This window comes from Rhipicephalus microplus, chromosome 4, assembly GCF_043290135.1.
Source record: "Rhipicephalus microplus isolate Deutch F79 chromosome 4, USDA_Rmic, whole genome shotgun sequence".
Classification (NCBI taxonomy): Eukaryota; Metazoa; Arthropoda; class Arachnida; order Ixodida; family Ixodidae; genus Rhipicephalus; species Rhipicephalus microplus.
The window spans coordinates 20496503-20512051 of NC_134703.1; the positions used below are offsets into that span (position 1 = coordinate 20496503).

General features: G+C 46.5%; 1 protein-coding gene across 1 annotated transcript in view; it reads left to right on the forward strand.

Moving 5' to 3' along the window:
• Positions 1-5633: 5633 nt before the first annotated feature.
• The window catches only part of LOC119171546 (uncharacterized), a 671663-nt gene continuing 661747 nt past the window's right edge, over positions 5634-15549 (forward strand). The window contains exon 1 of the mRNA XM_075892259.1: positions 5634-5682. The gene's annotated coding sequence lies outside the window, so the exon portion shown is untranslated. The remainder of the gene's footprint in view (positions 5683-15549) is intronic.

Here is a 15549-nt window from a genome sequence, read left to right on the forward strand (position 1 = left end):
TACTTATGCATTGAAACAGGACAATTTAGGGCTGAGCACATACATTCTTTCCCACCATGTTCAGTTCGGGTCACATCAGCGTAAGTCGGACCCAACATTATCTTTAGAGAGTTGATTCGTCATGAAATAATGTGGTTATTTTGGGCATTTGCACTTACTAGTCGTCATACTAAAAGTTTTGTTTGGTTTGGATTCGCAAGTACTGTACCTGTGATAAAGGATGGCCCAAAGTCTTTGTTTAACTCTATGAGTGTTTTTGCTGTACATGTATGGTGGCGGTTTTCTGTCCTGCAGTGTCTTTGGTGTACGTATTTGGTCTCGACCTTCCGCTCTAAATTTGGCGCCAAAATGATGAATGCTCAGTGGGAGGTGGTGCCACCTCCTAGGACTTACAAAATGCACAGGAAACCATTGTGATACTTTCTTGCGAAGGAAAACAGAACTGATTCCTAGCATCAGCGCATCACATGGTCTGCGGCAACACCGATGGGCAACGCCCTTTTGTGGCTTCAGTTTCACCCCATAATCACAACAGAGGCATGCAAAATTTGACTTTTATCGTCATTGGCACTTTCTTATTGATTTCCATCTTTATTGGCACTGCGCTTGTTTACCAGTGACACTCGCACATTATTCTTGTTTGCATTGATTACAGAGTTTACTCTGCCCAAGGCAGACACACGCAGAGAAAATGCCGCGGGTTTTTAGAGAAACTCTTAGCTACATAAAAAGAATGGAGACTCGTGTTATGTGGGCAGACGATGACAATGAGTTGTGCGTAGAGCCATGTTTTAAGGAATACCACACTCTGGAATACTATTGAACTTTTTGCAGTTCTGAGTAATGCTGACACAAAAAAAAAAACTGTTGATTTTTTTACAATTTTTTTCCCGACTTTATGTGTTTTGTACACTCAGAATCTTAAATAAAGTAATTTGACCATTGTGGAAAGTTTTTCAGGTGTAGTCTCTAGTTTTTAAATATGTGTGTTGTGTCCAAAGTGTTTACTAGGTCTATATGTGACGAAAGTGTGCATTAACGAAGTTGTTCAAAAAGCATGCAATCTGCTTGCGCCCATCCACATGCGAACTTTTTGTCAGGTTTACATGTATGCCTAAGTCGACGTACACGAGGTTCTTGCATATGGTGTCTGTTAAGTTGTGGCTGCTGCAGCTGGGAATTGAAACTGGCATCTGGCACAGCAGCTGTCTGTTTGCACATAATTTAATTGAGTAATTTCATTCTATATTATGGTGAGAAATGGTTAAATTAGGATGGCACTCATAATTTACCGTAAACCTGCAGTTTCTGGTGTCATGAGTAGGATAGCTGTACACTGGGCTCAATCGCCTAAGTTAGCTATAGCCACCTTACAACCGTGACATTGTAATAAACGTTACTTCTGCATGGCATCTTGTGTTCACACTACCATCAGACGTGGCTTGTATCAAGTGTCCTATTAAAATATGAAATATTAAAATAGACACAGCCGCGTCCACGGCTGTGTATAGCGCGCAAGGAGCCTGTTTTCGCTCCGCGGGGCAAAACTTCGAGGCAGTTTCGGGCTCTGATGTGGTCAGCCTGACTGCTAGGCCGCATATGCTTCTGATATAGCACTTCAGTGCCCGAAACTTCCTCTAGGTTTCACCCCGCAGAGAAAAAACCGGCTCATCATGTGGTCTAAATGGACGTGGCCGCGACTGTACACATTATTCATTAAACACTGCACCCGTTTTCTTGCATTTGTTTCCAATATGTGTATAAAGAGTAGGCATTTGTTGCTTCTCTTACAAAACTTGACATTCAACCAGTGAGTGAAAACGCCGTGCTGTAGAAGTTTGACCGGACTAATGGAAAGCCTAACAGAAGTTTTTTTTCCTTTCTTATGTAGGGGATATTGATTAGCAGCTGTGATAGTACTAGTTGCAAAGCCATATATTGTAATAATTTTTTCACACTTTCTAATCAGGCCTCATGACTGTTTTTTTGCTATTGCTGCTTAATGAAAAAAATGTTTGCAACTCACAGGCTTCTAGTAGAAGGACTTGTTGAGCTGTACATGTACCTCATGCTGGGAATATTGGGTTTAGAACAAAAAGCTGAACTGGCTGGAATGTGTTCACGTTAAAGAGAGAGGGTTTGCAAACATGGACACTTCAAAGAAGTTTGTGGTGTCTTCATTTTTTTTGAGTGTCCGTGTTTGCTAACACTTCACAATAATTAGTTGTTGAGCCCTCATCGTAACCATACCACAATGTGCAATTGAATCAGCATAAATATTGGGAATATTGGCATTTCACATGATTCATGAATATTGAGTGTTATGGCATCTCCATTTATTTCTCAAATTTCTATGGAGGCTTTTATATGGGCAAGAACTTGACTAGGAATAAGACACTTGGGGTGGGGTGCCTTATACCTAAGATAACCCAAAGGCGAAAGCTGTCTTTTTTTTCTTCTCACTCGCTGTATTGATCTTACCTTGCACCACTCTCAAACCTTTGGGCATGTAATGTGTTCCTTCATCAGAGGCAGTTCAAGCTTTGTCCACCTCACTAGTGTGCTGCCTGCTTGTGATGGGTGGGCCAATCACAGAAGCATTGCTAAGGGACGAAGCCATGTGTGATGTCGGTTCATATGACGTCACAAGTTTTCGAAATTAGTGATGTCATAATGACATAATCACGTGATGAGTTTTCGCATCGATGTATTCGCACCACTGATGCAGGATGCCTATGCCGAGGGTCAGTTGTTGCATTTGATGAGGTATCTAAGGCTTACCCCTTAATACTGAGAACAAAACTGAGCTAACCTCTGCCAGACATAGGCATCTATATATTTTGAGATCACAAGGAGTTATTATATTATGTTGTAAGTGATAAAAACATATAAGAATTAAAGTGATTAATGAGATTGTGGGGATGAATTAAAGCCTGTTCTTTTTTCCCAAGAAAGTTGCAGTACTTGAGAAAGTTATTTGTCAAAGAAAGTTTTTTGTTCACATACCTGCCAGGTAAGTTGAAGGAGGTTGTTGGTTACAGCTACAAGGTAATTATGTGGCAAGAAAAGGAAGTAGAAGACAATGTGTTCCTGTCTTCTCTGAATTATCTTTGTTCAGTGTGACGATCATACTGATTGCGCTCGCTTCAGGGCATAGGTCCATTCACATGAGATGCATGAAAATTTATTTGTGAAAAAGCAAAGATGGCAGTCTTTGCTACACTGCTTGAAGGGAAGAGTAGAAAAAGGCTATGAAAGGTGATTAATAGGATACATGGTAAAGGATTGCTTGCAGATTATGCAGGGTACCTGCAACTACACTCCAAAGAGTTTTGTTGGATGAACCTGCCTTAAAACATACATTCACCCACACTGGATAATCCATGCACAGCCCTTGTTTCTTAATGATGGCTCACAATATTGATATATTATTAGGCCAAGGGCCCAGTACTGCTACTTGAATAAGCAGTTTGTTACTAAGAGGCATTTATTGAAAGGCCTGCCAGTCAGAGTTATATTGTAAACAAGCAACAAGTAAGCTTCTTTACTGCACTCACTCCTATTGCTGTGCAACCTGATAATGAAATAGCAACTTTACTTCTTAGTATGTTATGGCTTGCCTGAAGTCACTTATTTCATGACGATGATTAACAGGACAAAGAAGCCAAAGACAAAGGAACACCTGCCTCGTGTTCCCCTCTCGTCTCTGGTGATGTTATGCAGTTGATTGTGACAATGACGTAGTCTTATCCTGTTTTTATCCACTCTGCTCTTAGTACCCACATAAATGAGTGCACCATTTTGCTCTAATGTTTAAAGCTTATTTGTTAGCCTTTCATTTAATTTTGTGGAAATTATATGGGAGTAATATTTATGCAGAAATATTGCATTTAATCTGTCCTGATAGCCTATCGCAGCACTCGTTTTCTATCGAATTACATGCTTGAAACTAGTGTTCAGCACCGCACTGAAATTAGTTGCCACGAAGTGTTCAGGGTAACTCTAGTTGTGCAGTCATGTTCATATAGCCTTAAATGCTTTTGCAGTCATGTTACATAGAGTGACGTTCATGATACTGCAAGTTAGAGGAGTGTATTCAGCTAATTTTCATTAGGTGCTTGAGTCCACCACAGCACTCTTTTTCTGTTCAATCGCTAGCTATTGCTACTAGATTGTGTGCAGTACCATGCTGTAATTAAGAGCCATAAAGCATTCATAGCGATGTTTCCGGGTACACATTGGTTTCAGAAGCTCGAAATGCTTTTGCAGTAACATTATATGGCCTTGTGTCCGATATTCTGCAAATTGGAAGGGTTTGCGCAACTAATTCAAGCAGCACCTGAAGGAAAGTCTAACAAAACCAATCAACCTGTACTATGCTACAACACTCGTCATTCACACCTGAAGAGTAGTAACTTACTTAGTGACGGTGGGAGACCACAGCAAAAGCTGCCATCTCATTAATTTATTACTACTTGTATTTGAGTTTATAAATACGAGTCGTGATGCTACATTTTGCTTGATTACTAAGATTTCTCATGTATAAGCTGCTATTGATAGTGAACTTTAAATCAAGAGAAAGAAATGTGACAAGAATTATCACAAGCAATTTTTTTGGACAATGGTTGGAAACATGCTTGCAATGAATCCAAGTCGCTCAAGCGTGTGCTTTATATCTTTTTTTTTTTTACAACGGAATGCTTGTAAATGAACACATGTGCCTACGCATTTATATCGAGTGACAGCCACAGCAATTCAAAACAAAACTAGTCACCGCCAAACAGGAACTGCAATGTAGAAATGATTACTTCAGTTTCTTCTCAGGAATGTAAAATCAAGTGCATTCGAACTACGTTGTGCGAGCAGTCGGTCATAATTCGCGCCTGAAGGGGTTATTCAGAATGTGAACTGATGTCACCTCAGGCAGAACATTTTTGTAGTTTTTACTTTAGCAAGTTCGAACGCGCACGCGCGAAAGCACCGCGATCAGAAGTGTCAAAACAACAACGAAAATTACAGTGCAAAGGCTGCACATCAACGGGCTAGGGAAACGCGCAACAGGTTGGCGCGCGTTGTTTCAGCGCCTCGATCAGAAGGGTTTGTAACCTACGCTTAACGAGCCATCCATTACACGACCGACCCTGCGGTGGTTCGCAGGAGACTGCAACAAGCCACTGATCGTTCGCGCAGTGCACTGCCGAGTGTTGATTCGTCCATTCATAGAAACGCCCCAGATTTGCATTGGCTGAAGAGTCCACAGACGGAACGAGTGCCAACACACAGTGTCAGAGTCGCAGCGGCCTACTGTGATAAGGAGAGCGGGAAGGGCGAGTAATATGAACGCGAAAATACGCAACACGTGGGCGTACGGCCTAGCGAAACTTCGGTGCGGAGGGCGGCGAAAGGAGGGCTCAGAAGAGGAAAACGAAAACAAAACACAAAAGAGCACAGTTTCAATGTTGTGAAACTTTGTGTGAAGTTGTACTGGAGATTCAAATTTATTTTTTTTGCATTATGTATACTTTTTAAAGTGCTGCCAATGACTTATAAGAGTGAGGTTGTGTGGCAGCGATATATTTTTGTTACGCTAAAACAAGAACCAGCGATATCCGTTCTTTAGGCGACTTCCGGAGCTTGTTAGATTATTCAAGATGGCGGCGGCAGCGGCTGAACAGCAGACGGGTAAGCGATTTATTTCATTCTTACCCTCAGATCCGATCGGAGACGGGTAGTTCGGGAGCTTGGAGTACACAATGCGACCCGCCGCGAAGTGGGCGTGGTAGTTATTGAACACTGACACTGCTAGTGGGAGGGGGGGTTTCCGCTTTCGACGACGCTTCCAGTCGGGCGTGTGATAAGCGCGACACTACTCGCCGGGACGTAGCGCGCGTGCACGAGCGCCCGCCTGCTTGGCTGTTGCTGTTGTCGGTGTCAGTACACGTATCGTGGAGTACGGACAGTGCTGTTTGATGCGTCACTCATCGCTCAAACGCGCGATTGCGAGCTGTCAAGCTATCATGAATAGCCGTGCGTTCGAAACGCAGAGCGGTAAACGAGGCGCAACCGAGACATGTGCTCCGTCGGCTGCGCTAGCGGGCGAATCGATTTGCGCGAAGTTCAGCCGCGAGCGCTTGCAGGCTTTCCGTAGCGCGAACACAGCTCTCCTCCCCACTTCTAACAGTAAAGTTTTTTTTTTCTTTTTTGTAAAGAAGCGCTCCACAGGACGTCTTCGAATCGGCGAGGTGCCTCTGGGTATCGTTTTCTCGCCTGCGTGCTTCGGAACACTTTCTTTCAGGTGTCCACGTGCCGTAGCATTGTGATATTGTGCCTCGGTTTGTAGATGCGAAGCGCGACCTTTTGTGTTTTCGATGCAGCACAAATCTACATTTCTGATCGCTCATGCGCCGGCCTTTCCCCGAACGTTGGCATTTGGCGAAGAGCGTGTCGTCGTCGAATGTTTTTATTATTGTGCGGAATACACGAGTGTCGTTTCGTTCGCAAACATGTAGACGTGGTTGAGCCGATGCTTGAGACTAAGGTCTTGCTTTCGCCTTGCGTGTGTGCCTTTGTGTACGTGTGAAGAGCGCTTTAAACGCTACTCGGTGGGTGGGGCTGTTTTCGATCCGCTATTATTTGCAATGTCGAATTTCCCCTATTAACATATTTGGGGATGTAGCGATTGTCACTACTAGTGTGGACACTAAATCGACTATATTAGAAGCAATGCTGGGCTCATTGCTTATTTGCGTAATTTAATAGTCACAGCGCGTGGGCGTTTAGTGCTCTGATATTTATCTAACGATTGCCGCTTGCTTTTTATCTTCTGTATCTTTTTGTATACATTTTCATTGTGTATTGTACGAGTCCACAAGCATGTTCGTCAGCCAAGAGAAATAAAAGAAAAGTAGTCACGTTAGCTCGAGTTCAACCGCTTGTTAAACCCGGTATACTTGAGGGGAGGGGAATAGAGGAGTAAGAGAGAGGAGGCATAAGTCGAGATGGTTCTCAAGCATAGTGCGCGAATTTCCAGTTAGACAGCAAAATCTTACTACAAAGAGAAAGCTTAGCGAAAACCAAGAGATGCAAAAAGAAAAAAAAAATCATCGGGGCGATGGTGTTTCGAACTTCGTACTGATTCATAAAGATACAGCTAGTTTAGCTCACGTGCTCTCGGGTTGCCCCCTGGCACCGGGGGCCAGGATCACTATAGGAAGCTCTACGCAGCTCGGACCTTGAAAGCACAGCTCTGGGCTGTCCATCGGGCCCGTGACGCGGCGGAGGGGCAAGGTGTCTCTGTCCCGACGAGTGGCCCACTACGCGCTAAACCCACGCACCCCCGAAGGACCATAATAAAATTTTTCATCCGTCCATTCCTCTGTATTGGCTGCTGTAAAGAGTAGTATATAGTTGGATGTGGCATGCCATACCGGTGTTTATTTAGTGTATTATTCAGAAATCTTCACAACTGTGTTTCGTGCCGAGGAAACCGTGCCCGTGATTAGTGCCCCCACTGAAAGGACGCTCAAATCTCATTAATTCGGTGATAAAGTATGCGTTCTTCTTCGCTTCATCAAGTTCTTACACTGGTGTAGACGTGGGACTTGGAAGTGTGTTTGCATGGTTATTCAAGTTTATGCACCATTTTCAGAGCTGTGCCAGCTCCATTGTCAACGTAATCAAGAACTTCTCTCTTTTATACCGTTCCCATTTACCAACGCTGAGTGCTTCTCTCAGGACTTTGACCCGGGTCGACTTCCCAGCTTTTACTGCCATAACAAATGAATCGCTCTGTTCGCCTAATATGTATATCTTCTACTGAATTTATTTGTGGTAACAGAAATATTCAATCTCTTCTGCAAGTGTGTCATGTAGTGCAAGTGCAACCGGATGTTACGCCCCTAGAAGATGACTCCATAAATGCTAGCGTCGCAATTAACGACCAAGGAAACAAAGGAGCTTCTTCAGATGTTTGTCCTTCTTTCGATGACCGATCATAAAACCAAGCCAAGCTGTTTCTTTCGGGAAGCAACCGCTGGCGGACAAATTCTGAAGTATGCAATGAGTATGCCCTTTTCTTGCCATTGTTGATTCGGGTGGCAGTACTCTAGAATGCAGTGTTTGGCTATAACAGATACGAATGCAATAATTGAATCCATATATTCTTATCTCAGAGCATTGAGAGATACACTGATTACTCTCAAGAATGTGGGCAGGATGGATGGTTTATCGGCTGAAGTGCATTTGTAAGCACTATTTACACGTGTTGTTTGTGGCAGTAAATAATTCTAAACACCGGTTCGTGTATTTCTTTCAGCAGACTTTAGCAAAAGATATGAGACCGTTAGCAATGCTCTAATTTCAACATTGTTTTGCAGTTCGTAAAACTTTTTTCATTTTCCTGTGCTGCCCTCTGCCGTTTTGGTTGGGTTTTGTTAAGGGCCGGGAGAACCAGTATTGCACACCGTAGGTGGAACACGGCATGTAGTGCAGTTCACTCCGCCGATATAACAGTTGCCGAATGATGATTGATTTGTGGGGTTTAACGTCCCAAAACCACCATATGATTATGAGAGACGCCGTAGTGGAGGACTCCGGAAATTTTGACCACCTGGGGTTCTTTAACGTGCACCCAAATTTGAGCACACGGGCCTACGACATTTCCGCCTCCATCGGAAATGCAGCCGCCGCAGCCGGGATTTGAACCGCGACCTTCGGGTCAGCAGCCGAGAACAGTTGCCGAACAGTTTGCCATTGTTTTGGCAATGACCGACCCCACGACCAAAGTGATCGTAAGTGATTCCCAACTGTGCCATCCGAAATGTTGACGTGGGCCGTATCTCTTACACAGGCATACTGAATCATGAAGCATCACACCCCGCCTACCTCACCTCGCCTCCCTATCTGGGCCCCAGCCCACGAATATCTTAGTGGAAATGCGCAGGCACACATTCTCGCCCGAGATCTCAATTACCGGGTGGAGTTCCTTACGCCTTCCCATTTTTCGCCCTCTCAGGCCTGCGAAGAACTAACTCCTTTGGTTGCTTACACAGACATTCTACAGACTAGGCCGTCTCCACTATCCTCCAGCTGACCTCCCCCGACGTGATGCCGTCCTGTGGCGCAAGCTTCGGACAATTGTCTTTCCCAACTCCTGGTTGTATATATAGCAAGGTATATCTCGTGACGCCACACTGTACACAGATACTGCTCACAATCAGCCACCCTCGTACACATGGCACGCTGACGCTTCACACACAGAAGATACGTGGGAGTCAGACTCGGCACAGCAACGCCGGGTAATCTCACGCGCATTGGAGGCCATGGTTTCCCAAGGGAGAGGCAGTGTAACCGACCTCTGGACCGGTACCCTCTTTTGGGAGTTTTGATCATCATCATCATCATCATCATAATCATCATCATCATCAACCGATATTGCTAGAATGAAGGCCTCCGAGACCTGGAGGTGTTTTGCAACTTTGCCGCCAAGGGAAGAGCGCATGCGTCGTGAAAAAAGGCATATTCTGTAGCCCGCTACACGCGACTCGTGTGGTCCCGTCTTAGTGATAAGCGACGCTAAATAATCGTTTTATTAATACATCACCAGTGCACGCTACGCGCGTCTCTCAGTATACCGAAGGTAAAGTTCCACCTTCCATCCGTCGAAAACCACCAACTTGCCACAGCTGTATTTGCAGGGTGGTGCATGGTACACTCTAAGCCGAAATTCGGCAAAGCTGGACTAACTGCAGTCGTTAAACCAATGGACGAACGGTTCGTCTAACAGGGACTAAATGTGTGACAATGCGTGTCTTGCGCAACCGCCCGGCAATGAAGGGACCAACGGGGAGGGCAACTGCGCCGCGATCGCCTCCTGTCGATGCTGCACTGCAATGCTCGGCGTGGTCGGCGATCATGAAAACAAGTTAAATAGGCTATACGCCACTGTGAAAGTGAAGCACTATGAAACGAATAGAAGATGTTATTAGAGAAAAGTAGTACAACACGCTGTCAGTGCACACAGCAAGTGCCCTCGCGTTTCCACCATGCCGGCACGGGCGAGCCGAAGCCAAGTGAAAGTCTCCGCAAACACGGGCAATGCCGAGAACTCGCTTTAATGTGCTGAATAAATTCGAACTACGGTGAACACTGACAATGCTAATAAAGGTAAGCTGTTCATCAGCGGTCGTGTACCCACACAGTGACCACAAGTTCAAAGCGATATATAGGAAAAGTAGGCTTCGTACGTCATCGGTATCAAGCGGGCTGCCGGTGTGAGTGCATTGCCGGCACAAGCGAAGGAAACGTCGCGTACAAGTTCACAAAAATAGTAGCTCAGGCAAACTTATGTCTTTTTATCCATGCGACAATCGTTATCCAAAATCCAACGTGTAGGCGATCGCGGATACGACTAATCGTGCGGCCAGCGGTACACAGGTTGTGCCTTACCAGCACGATGAAAGAACCGTGCCTGCGAACGGCCTCGTCGCTGTAAATATACAGATATCTACATCACTCCGTAAGACACAGCGAACATGGGGCACTTACCTATTGTTCATTTGTGACTATAAAATAACGACGACGAAAATTTCACGCGAGCCGCATGTTGCGATCGCCGGCGGTCGTTTAGCCGTACTCGTCGTAAGCCTAGCGACGCCGTCGGCAAGCCGACACGGTATGGCATCGGCGGGGCGCCTGCGGCTGCTTCGCCGGCTTTCCCGCACAAGCGCCGCTGCTATGCTTGTGTTTGCGGACTCGTGCGCCAGCACTGCGAACGCTGGTTCGGCCGACATGATCGAATACCAGCTGATAATTCGTATTCTCGGGCTGGAGGCATGTTGAAGATTAGATGGATCCATATTAAAAGATCGATGCGCATCGGTGCTACGAATAAGCCCATGTAAATTTTCGCGTTACGGTGTCAATATTTATTGTTTTCTTAAGCCGAGTAAAAGTCGCCCACTGGCACTAGATGGGAGGTCAAAATACTGTGCTATATATACCCGAGAGTCTGTTGTTGTAGTACAGCGCGGGCAGTCAGTGTTTGCGGTGTTTTACTTTGAAATAATAGTGCGTATGTATGGGCGTGTGTGTGTGTGTGTGTTGCATGAATAACATACTATGATCTTCAGTGCTGATTAAATTGGAATAAACATAAAATATACTGCACAAACGCAGTGTCGCCATTTTTTTTTTTTGCCATTGGTCCAGACGGTTCAACTGTTAGTTCGGCTGGAGCATTCTACTGGGGCCAACATTTAAACCAAGTGGAGTAAGTGCTTGGGGTAACAGTTGAGCCCTTGCAGTTACTCCCGCAGTTAGTCCAAAATTGGTTCAAAATCTGTGGCAGCGCATTTAGACCCCTAAAGGACCAATGGCATACCCCACTTTAGTCTTTTTCGGCTTAGAGTGTATATATCATTTCCATACCTTTACGCATCTTTAGCTTACGCCTCGACAGAAACATAAGAATAGACAAAAAACGTGAGCATTTGTCCAACGCGATACGTTTTCGTTGTTGACGCATGCTGTCATAAGTTCTCATGATTAACCATCTAGCTCACTAATAGGTTGATGTTCCTCCGCGGTGATCTATGGTGCTTGACGGCTGGCTCGAAAATCGCGAGATTAAACCCCGACCTCGGCGGTCATATTTACATGGAAACAAACGCTGGAGGCCCATGTGGTTGGATTTCGGTGGTTGTCAAAGAACCCCGGGGTCGAGAATTTTCGGAGCCCGCCTCTATGTGGTGTCTCATAATCACAGCCTGGTTTTGGGACTTAAAGGGGCCCTGCAGCACTTTTTGAGCATGGTCATAAAACGCTGCCGATCGGTAGTAGAGGCTCCCGACAACACGCGAGCCAAATATTATAGAACAGCACGTGACCTGGAATCCACAAAGAATTATCAAAGTCAGTTGAAAATTGCTTTCTCTTCTCTCGACAAATCACGGAATATGCTCAAAATTGCACGTGAATGACCCATCTATCAGCCATTGGCTGATTTGAACATGTTGCGCTCACTCGTTACAGAGATAGCCGTGGGAGGTCGCTACTTGTCTACGCGCGCGCGCGCGATCACACTGAAAAAGCAGCGCATTCGAATAAAAAAAAAGAGAAAAAAGTGCTTAAGGTCACGAGGTGCGTATGATGTTTTTCTGTGGCCCTGCTATCCCTCCCTGCTTAGCTTCTAGCGCTTTCGTCGGGACGAGAGAAGAGAGAATGCAATTGCAGCATGCGACAAACCTTTGTAACTCCATTCACACTGGATGGGTTCTTAAAATTTTTTGCGGCAATGAATTCGTGAGGCAATAAGCTTTTCCAGGGAATTAATTGAGTGGTTACCTGAAAAAGCGTTTCAGGGCCCTTTTAAAACCCCAAAACGTCATTCAAGTGCCGATGCCTCCACCTGTGAAGGGAGCTGCATGCTTCGCCGAAGATAAACGTCCGAAACCAACGCAGTCTACCTTGGCGTATTACGGATTGTTTTTTTTTCTTTTAATCTAAAAGGCCTTTCATATGCTTGGTCTTAAGAGTTCTCTCGCTTTTTCTCAAGTGCTGGTGATGTTGGAAGGCGGCAGCACAGTCTCCCCATCCGGTAGAACTTTCTTCAAGCTTTTGCTGATGCACTGCATCTCGCTAAGACCTATCAGCTCTCGCAAAGGTATACGCATTGCATTAAGCAAAGGGGCGTGGTCAGCGGATGTCTAGACATTGCCCACGTCTACCTCGTTTTTATGTTTTTCGCTTTATCGGTCCTCTATCGTCTTTACTTTCCAGTGCATCACTCCACCGGACCTATAACGCCCTCGATAAGTGCCCTCTCCGTCATTTTTTACGTGGCCCGGCCTTCTGAGCCTTTGTTACAGAATACAATTGGGAAGGCGCGATGGTCGTTGAAAAGCTCCGAAGTTACGTGCACATTTGGTTCATCGCGTGTATTTGTGTGCCTCCGTTGGCACGGGAAGTCGTGGCGGCGGCGGCGATTTTTTTCGCGAGTAGCGTGACGGGCCGTAGCCTGAAGGCATCCCTCCTCCTCCCGTTGCATTGTCGCCACCTTCTTCTGGTCTGCCGAGCCCCATTGAGGAACCTCGAGGGGCCTGTGGGATGGTCGCGTGCGAGATCCATTGTGACCAGCTCCTGCACGGTGCGCTTCCCTCGCGTGGCCCACGGTATACCGTTTCCATTCTTCGGCGGGACGCCTCGATTTTACTTTCTCTGCGCTACCGTGGCGCGGATGACAGGGTCAAGGTTAGGGACATCTTTCTCTACCCTACGATTTATTCCCTTTCCATCCTCTTGTCATTATTCTTCTTTTGTTACGACCCGGTTTCCCGAATCTATACCTTTCTAACGGACGCGATTCTGCCTTTCATCCTGTATCGATGCACAATGGCGTTGCGTGGATTCAAGGTTAAACTTAGGCCAGTGCTTAAGGATTTGGTCAGGCTGTGCGCGTGCGGCAGCACGCGATGGTCGCGTGGCGTGTAAGCTGGGCGCTTGCTTTTGTAGACGATAGTTTTTCTTGGGATACTAGAACGCAGAAATTATAGTCTGCCTGTTCTGTCTGTCACGTGATTCAGCCGCCTGGCCAAAGTTTAAGCGCTTGCTGAACGCCTGGCCATCTTGTACTGGTGGCTGCGTCCATATATGTGAGCGTTGTCGATCAAAAAGTAAATATTAAGCATACCTGAGGCGCAACTTAAAGTTTCACGTGGTGTGTTCATTTGCTAGAAAATACATAGCTACGTAATATTAAAGAAATATAGTGTTTCTATAGGCGGCGTTGAAAATGCAACGCTATGCTGGAAACAAGGCCGGCAGAAGACTTTCTTCTTTCGACGGCATTTGTAGCGACGCACGCAGATGCGCGGCCAATTTTCTCTCTGGCTTTCTTTGAGTCTGACTTCTATGCAATAATGTGAATAGCGGTGACCTGTTGGATGCTCTTTTCCTTTCGAGCACGATATATATAGCTTGCTTCTGCATACGGCCTGCGCGGGATGCCCATGCCTGCGCTCGTCGATAGCCAGCGTTCCGCTTTGTCGCACGACGTCCTTCGTCTATATCTTCTCGCTTCCCCCCGCGCTTGTCTTATCGCGCAAGTTATACAGGGTCGTGATATCCGCGTGCTATGTCGTACTGGGCCACCAGGACGAGATGGAAGTTTGTTGTTTGCTGTGTACATTATGATATGCAAGCTTCCGATAAGCTGCATGCTATAGCCGCACCTCCAGGAGGAAGAACGATGTCCCCGCCATTTGTGGGCCGTGATGTTCGAGTTCGCACTGAGCCATGTGTGACGAGTGTGCAAAATAGGCACTTGCCATCCTTCTCAGCCACAACCCGCAGTTCTCCCGCACCTGCACCAGCCCACCAGTAGCCTTCCATTTTCACTGCCGCGGTGCGACATGGCTTTGCGCACTAAAATCCTGCCGATGCCTATGCGTTGAGAGTGTCCATTAGTCTGATTGATTTCTGGAGTTTTAACAAGGCCATAATATGATCGTCAGACGCGCGTCGTCAAGAGAACCCCGTGTCATTTCTGACGACCTTGGGGTCATTGACGTGCGCCTTAACTTAAATACGCAGATACTTTTTCCATTTCGCCCCAGTGGAAACATTGCCGTCGTGGCTGGGATTCGAGCGCGCGTCCTCGCGAGTCTGTCTATCGTTCTTGCTCAAAGACAAGCTTTCGAGAAAAATGAATCAGTGAGCCATTTTCGCTCGTCGGCTTTTTGGCGTGCTTGAGGTGCGTCTGCAATAGCGGTCGCTGAGGCGGGCCAAGCACCGCATGTACGAAGTAAATGATCTCTCTCCCTGTCTGCGTTCCTCGGCATGTAAATCGTGGGGCTCCGGATGACCGTCGCGTGGAAGAAGCGGGCTTTATATGCATATTGACCGCATGCGGCCGGCCGGCCTCCCGTGCCGGACGCCGCCGAAGGATCGTGCACTTGCGATGACGGTGATGGCCCTGCAGCGTGCCTGATGGGAAAGCGAGCGCTTCGCAGCTCTGCTCTTCCCGGCGTGCGGTGCTGTTTGTACACACCGGGCTGGGTGCTTTAGTTTGTGTGCACGCGTTTATGGGGCAGTGTACGCGCGGTCGTAATGTGCGGCGGTGGCAGAGGCGGTGTCTTTTCTGTCGTGTGGCTCTCTCTCTTTTTTTTTTGCTTCTTTTTATCCGCGTGTTTTTCTCGCAAGTGCGTGGTCTTCGTGCAGGGGCTGTGTCCTTTAGTCGACGGATGCGTGCCTTTCGGTCTTGTGATGGGCGTTAGGTTGTGTTTATTTGGCCATTCTCTCTCTGTGCATGTTCTAAAGTCTAAGAAGCACACATTCATCGGTATGTGCGCGCCGCTTTGCGCATGCGTAGCGCGTTCTGCGCGATCCGGATGCTGGAGAGCGGTGGTTGCTCTCAGGCGTTAGTCTACATGCACCGGCCGTCGTTTCTGGATGTATCGCCCGGCCTTTAAGGGTACCATTCGTGAGTGAGAGGTCTGGTATACGTGCATGGCCCAAATGACATCAAGTTATGTTGCCTGTTCACTATACCAG